This window comes from Urocitellus parryii, chromosome 15 (genome assembly GCF_045843805.1).
Source record: "Urocitellus parryii isolate mUroPar1 chromosome 15, mUroPar1.hap1, whole genome shotgun sequence".
Taxonomy (NCBI): domain Eukaryota; kingdom Metazoa; phylum Chordata; class Mammalia; order Rodentia; family Sciuridae; genus Urocitellus; species Urocitellus parryii.
The window spans coordinates 10,843,594-10,850,747 of record NC_135545.1 but is presented as its reverse complement, the minus strand read 5'-3'; positions in this window follow the sequence as shown (position 1 = coordinate 10,850,747).

Genomic DNA, 7,154 nt, shown 5'->3' with positions numbered 1-7,154 from the left:
TGGGCAAGAACATCAACCCCCAACCCCCAACAGGTTCCCTAAGTCACCGGACCCCAGCTCAGCGGGAAATCTCATGAAGGTCAATCCCCTGTGGTAGAGTGTATTGAGTGCCCCAGGGCCCCGGGAGGCTCTGAGAGTCCTCTTGGCTGACCGTCCACTTCCCCTCTACAGCAGCTCTGCCGGCCTCCCGCCCCGTGAGCAAGTTCCTGTGCCCTACATGTGCAGGGGACCACCAGGGACCCTGCAATTCGTCCCTCTACATGCAGTGTCCCCATTGGATGACCGAGTGTGTCCAGCTGAACCTGATATCTGAAGGAGGTAATGAGATGCGTGTGTGTGTGTGTGTGTGTGTGTGTGTGTGCATGTTCACACACAGGTGAGTTGAGCATGCTGGTTTTTGATGAAGACAGGCCAGGGTTTGGCTTTTCTCACCACTTACTGTGTGGCCTGTGGCAAGCAACTTCAGCTTTACGAGCTTCAGTTTCTCTTCCAGTCAATGGAGATGGTAGCTGCACACTTTCCCCCTGAGGGTTCGTAAGGTCTGAGAGAGCTGTGGAGAGAAGCAATAGGGTAGACAGCACAAGAGCAGGACTCTGGGGCCCAGGCCACCTGGGTTCAAATCCTGGATCCACCACTTTCGAGCTGGGTGATCTCAGGCAGGTGGTCTAGCCTCTCTGTGCTTCCATTTTCCCGTTCAAAAAAGGAGGCCATAAGAAGTCTCTAAGACATATTACTGTTGCAAAGAAAATCAGATAATCCGTTAAACTCCTACAGGAGTGCTCTCCAAAAGCGATATAATGTGAGTCACATGTATAATTTAAAATTTTCTAGTAGCCTCATTAAACAATTAAAAAGTAGCAGGGGAAATTAACTTAATAACATTTGGTTTAACCCAACGTCTCCAGCTGTGATCATTCCCACACGCAATCAATGTAAGAGATTGTAAGCGAGATATCTTGCATTCGATTTTTCTAAGTCTTTGAAATTGGGTGTTTATTTTTCACTCACAACACATGTCAATTCAGACGGTCTGCCTCTCAGGTGTTCAATGGCCACACGTGGCTAGTGATTATCATATCGAACAGCGTCACTCTAGAATACAGGAGGTGCTGTCAACGGGGCTGCGGGAAACCTAAGGGATTTCGCGGGGAAAACAGGAAGAAATGAACACGGGGGAGCGTCTTGGAAGGGGTCATGGCAGGCGTGTGTGTGAGGCTTGTGGGCCACACAGGCCTTCCCTCCGTCACTGAGAAGTGTGTGTGTGTGTGTGTGTTTCTGGGGCGGGGTAGCCATGGATGGGGTTGGCAGGTGCTTTTGTGTTATGTGTGGGGCGTCTGGGGATGGGAGCCATATGTGATTGAGTATGTGTGTGTGCATGGGTGCACATGGGGGGGTGAGTGTGCAAGAGAATGGGTTTGGAACGGTGACTCACAAATGACCCTGTGAATGTACGTACTAGTTCATCCAAAATGAGACAAATAGAAACCACACTGAAGCTTATAGTTCTTTTTAACTTTTTGGGGGGATTGAACCCAGGGTCACTTTACACTGAGCCACACCCCAGCCCTTTCTGTTTTTTAGTTTGAGGCAGGGTCTCACTAAGTTGCTGAGACTGGCCTCAAACTAGTGATCCTCCTGCCTCAGCCTCCTGAGCCACTGGGATTACAGGCCTGCACCACCGCACCCAGCTCTTTTTAACTTTTTTTTTTTTTTTTTTTAGTTATGGAGAAGTTGGTCAAAGATAAATAAAAATGGGAATGGTTTAATAAATCCCCATTATACCTTTTACCCCACTCTGCTATTGCCACCTGATGGCCTCATATTCTTTTGAAGCAAATTCAGATATTGTATCACTTTCTCTGTACAAATTTCCATCTCTCTCTCTATATATAAAAAAGATAAGGACTTCAAAATAACCTGTAGTTGTGAGGGTTTTTTAATTGGAACAATGAGACCCTTTTACTTGCACATCCCCCATCAAGTCCTCCATAAACTGGTCATTTGCATATTTATACTTATACAGAAACCTACCACCTCACCTCATGATATCAAACACACCTCTGAAGAATCAGAGGAAAAAATTGCAAATATGTGAAATCAAGCAGCATTCGGGTCTCGGTGTTTGTGAGCATTGAACCTTAAGGGAAAGCATACCTACAAGGTAGAAAGGATAGTTAAGAGGGGCAGCCCTGACCAGCCCCAGGTCAAGGGACCGAAGGAGCCCGGTAGGTCTCACCAAGGACAGGGCCCCATAGACACCCATCTGGTGCCAGCTGGGCATGTGCAAGGTGGTGTGCAGGTGTGACCCTCCGCCCGCGCCCGTGTCCCCACCTCGTCTCTCCTAACACCTGTCTCCACAGGCGGCCGAAACCTGAGCTTGCGTGGCTGTGGCTCCCAAAACCTGTGCAGCGCCCGGGGGGTGACAGGGAGAGTGGCTCTCCAGGGCCTGCGGCTGGCCCGCCCGCCCTACTGCAGCTCGGGTCGCCGCGCCGTCCTGGAGTCCCAGTGCCTCTTGGGCGCCACCGCTGGACTCCGCCTGGCCCTGCCCGTGCTGGTGGTGGCCCTGGGGACCTCGGTGCTGGCCTGAGGAGTCAAGCCTGGACCCCCCTTCTCCTCCTGCCTCCTCGTTCTGCATCTCACTGGATGAGGCCCTGTGTCCACTCTTTGGGACACTTCTGGGGCCTGGAAGCTTCTACTGAGAAAGTCAGGGACCAGGGACAGGTTCCTGTCCTAGGCCAAGTGCTTCCCCTAGGGAAGTCCTCTTTCCTGGTCCCAGGAACCCCTCAAAGGCCATCCAGCTGCCTCCGAGGCCAGGCTTCTGCTGGACTAGGGCCAGACCTCCCTGGCAGACAGGGGTCTTCCTGGGGACAACCTCCCCTCCCCCTCCAGACTGGGTCGTTCTTCCCCTGACTACAAAGGCCACCTTCTCTGAGACCATGGGCCCCAAAGACTAGGCTGCTCTCTTCAACTGAGGGATCCTGGACACAAGCCACTCCCTCAGCTGGCTCCGCGTCTGTGTTCTCCAACACAAAGGAGCAAATCCTTTTTCTGCCTCCCTCTGAAAGGTCTAGCAAAGTCCCGTGCAGCCAAGGTGGGGCTTGAGGACCCCAGACACCCACTTCCCAAGGCTTTTGGAGTGACCTGTTTCTTTCCCTCTGGGCTACGATGGGCAGGAGGCTTCGGTGACAGTCCCCTGCTGCCTGGGCTCCACCTCCCAGCTGTCACCAAATCTGAATGAATCGCATCCCGCCACCCAAGCTGTTTGAGTTTCCTTTCTCTGAAGTGGGACCCTGATAGGGTGGACTTCCTCCCCGCCCCCCCCCCCCAGGAGGTCAAGGCCATCTTCGCCAGGGGTTCTGAGACCTGGGGTGGGGGCTGCGAGAGACGGCAGTGTCTGGGGCCAGGGGGGCGTCGAATAAATGCTCCGTCTGGGGGCAGCATCATTTTAGAGCAAGCAATGAAGTCCAAGGACAGAGCAGAGGGGTAAAAATGGGGAACTCACAGTGGGCGGGATGCCGGGAACCTTCTGCCTTCCGCTGAGAGTAACGGAAAATCCGACCCGAGGAACTGAAACCCTCCATCATTCATCTAACAAATGTTTATTGATCCCATACTACACGCCAAGCACAGTTCCAGACACCAGGGATACAGAAGAAATTCCCTCCCCTCATGGAGGCTGGCTATAGTGGAGGAGACAGATAACAACCCAAATCCCATAATCTGCCAGAGAAGAGAGAGCTGTTGGCAGGAGGAAGGAGAGCTTTGCCGACGATGAGATTTTACATAGGTGGGTTAAGAGATGAGATTTGAATAAAGGCCTGAAGGGGGCGAGGGAGAGGTGGTGCAGCTGTCTGAGTACCCGTGAGGGGGCTTGGCAAGCAGAGGGAAATGGAAATGCAAAGGCCCTGGGGCAGGCACAGTAAGATAGGTAATACTGTGCAACAGGACCCAAAGAACAGAGGGGTGGGGGGTATTCAGGTGTCTTTGATTCAGCCCAAGGAGTCATTGAGAACCTTTCTTTTTGCATCTTGGTGGCCAGAGCCACACCCATACAACCAATATCCAAAGCGGAAAGGGTTGGCTTCCCATTCTGGTCTTCTGCAAAACCCTAGGAGGCTTTCCGGCATGCCCCGTGGGCCAGCCAGTCTCTGGAAAGTCAAGGACTTATCCTGAGTGACTTCCCCTGATCAGGATTCAGTCCCTGGAGTTGAAAAAAGTCCCAGCCTCTCCTAAGGAACAAGGCTGCTCCAGATCTGAAAAAGTTGAGGCTCTATTAGCAAGGAAGGAGGGGGAGAGAGCTACAGGGACCAGGCACAAAGAGAAACCACCCACATTTTTTCTTCCCTCCTCCACCTCCTTCTTCTTCCTCCTTTTCCTCCTCTTTCTCCCCCGCCCCTACAGGGGATTGAACCCTGGGGCACCCAACCACTGAGCCATAGGCCCAGCCCTTTTAAATATTTTATTTAAAACGGGGTCTTGCTGAGTTGCTTAGGGCCTCATTAAGTTGCTGAGGCTGGCTTTGAATTCAAGATCCTCCTGCCTCAGCCTCCCGAGTGCTGGGATTATAGCCAGAGCCACCACGCCAGCCTAGGTTTCTTGATAGAAGGAATTTAATAAGGGGAGTTGCTTATACTGAGAGAAGAAGTGGTGGAGGGAGGAGAGCTAGAGAGCAAAAAGAGAGAAAGGGGAGGGTGTTCTGACCACTGGGGCTGTGTCATAAGTGGCCCCAAAACTTAGTAGCATGGAATTATTCAGGAATGTGACTCGGGAGTTTAGGGAGACTTTGTTTCTGCTCCATGAGGTCTGGAGCGTTAGCTGGGGTGGAGTGAGGGCAGGGGGCTGGAGCCATCTCCAGGCTCATATACTCATAATTCTGTTGCCGGCTGTGGCCGAGAACTTGGCTGCAGCTGCAGCCGGAACCCCTGCACATAGCTCTTTTGTATACTTAGACTTCCTTACGACATGGTGCCTCGGCTTGTGATAGGAGGGATTCTAACATAGCCAACCCTCCCCTCCAAGATTCCCATCGTAATCCCCTGGACTATGAATACAATGGGATATAATAGAACATGATGATATTATGTTACATGGCAAGGGGGTTTTTTCACGTCATCAAGTTTAGCAATTAGTTGAGTTTGAGTTCAGTAGAAAGGACGTTATCTAGGTGAATTGCATGTACTCCTGCAAGCCCTTTAAAAGCAGAGTGTGTTCTCTGGCTGTGGCCGAAGAGGAAGTTAGATGTGAAACATGCAGAGGATTTGCTGTGGCATCGCTGGCCTGAAGTTGGAAGGGGGTCCCGAGAATGGCCTCTAGGGGCTGAGAGCAACCCTCAGCCAAGCACCAGCAAGACGGTGGGGACCTCAGTCCTGTAAGTGCCAGTAACTGATTCTACTGAAAATCTAAAAGAGCTTGGAACAGGATCCCATTCCCAGAGAAGAACCAGCCTGGCCAACACCTTGATTTTGGCCTTGATAGATCCTAAGTAGAGAATCAATAAGCCCATTGGATTTTGTGTGTGTGTGTTTGTGCCAGGGATGGAACCCAGGGGCACTTGACTGCTGAACTACATTCCTAAGCCCTTTTAATTTCATATTTTGGGAGAGGGTCTCACTAAACCATTCAGAGCCTTGCTAAATTGCTGAGGTTGGCCTTGAACTTGTGGTCCTCCTGCCTTAGCCTCCTGAGTCACTGGGATGACAGGTGTGCCTAGTATTGGACTACTTTTTTAAAAATATTTTTTAGTTGTTGATAGACCTTTATTTTATTTATTTATATGTGGTGCTGAGAATCGAACTTGGTGCCTCACACATGCCAGGCAAGTCCTCTATAGCTGAGCCCCAGCCCCAGCCTCAGCCCCTGGACTACTTTTGATCTACCAAACTGAGATGATAAATGGGTGCTTTTGTTTTTAATATTTATTTTTTAGTTATATTTGGACACAATACCCCTATTTCACTTATTTATTTTTATGAGTGGCTGAGGATCGAACCCAGGGCCTCGCATGTGCTAGGTGAGCACTCCACCGCTGAGCCACAACCCCAGCCCTTATTTTTAAAATTTTTAATTGTAGTGAAATATATATAACATAAAATTTGCCATCATAACTACATCTAAGTATACAGTTCAGTAGTGTTACAAATATCTGCATTGTTCTGTTACCGATCTCCAGAACTTTCATCTTGCACAACGGAAATTCTGTACCCATTAACAAAACTCCCCATTTCCCACCCCAGCCTTTGAATGTGACTTACTCTAGATCGCACGTGTAGGTGGAATCATGCAGGAGTTATGCTTTTGTGACTGGCTTATTTCATTTAGCCTAATGTCCTGAGCTTCATTTATCCTATATTGTGTGCCAAGATTTCCTTTCTTCTTAAGGCTGAGTTATGATCCATTAAATGGACACACCACGGTTAGCTAATGCGTTCACCTGTTGATGGACTGTGGGTTGCTTCCACCTCTTGGCTACTGTGAATAACGCTGCTCTGAACGTGGATATTCAGAGATCTCGTCAAGACCCTGCTCTCAGTTCTTTGAGATGTATACCTAGAAGATGCATGTTGGGTCATGCGTGTTTAATTTGGGGGGTGGGGGGACATCATACTGTTCTCCAGAAGAGCCACCAACACAAGGGTTCCGATTTCTCCATATCCTTGGCAACACTTGCCATTTTCTGATTTCTTGGCCACCTTGTCTGGAGTAGCCAGCCTGATGGGTGTGCACCTGTGGTCATGCTTTAGTCAGCATTAGATGCAATCACTGCCTTTATGACCTAGCCTTGCAAGTCATGTAGCATCATTTCTGCTGTATCCTATTTCTCCGGGATCAAGGAAGGGGAGAGAAGAGTGGTAATGTCCTGAAAGAGCATGAAGGACCTAAAATATTGTTATGGTTACTTCTGTAAAGATACAATCTGCCGAGGAGCACCTGGAGATCAGCAGCTGCGGGAAGGAGCTACACCCTAGGGCAGAGGGGCGCAACCAGCTTGTGCTGGGACCACAGTGGTCGGCTGTGTGGCTAGGGTTGGACCACAGAGGCTGACAGAAGCAGCAGTGTGGAAAGCACATCTCATCATTTTTTACCTTCGGAGGGGGAGTGTCTCCTCTTCTCAGTGACATGAGAGCCTGGGAAATGTAGTCTTCTGACTTCTAGCC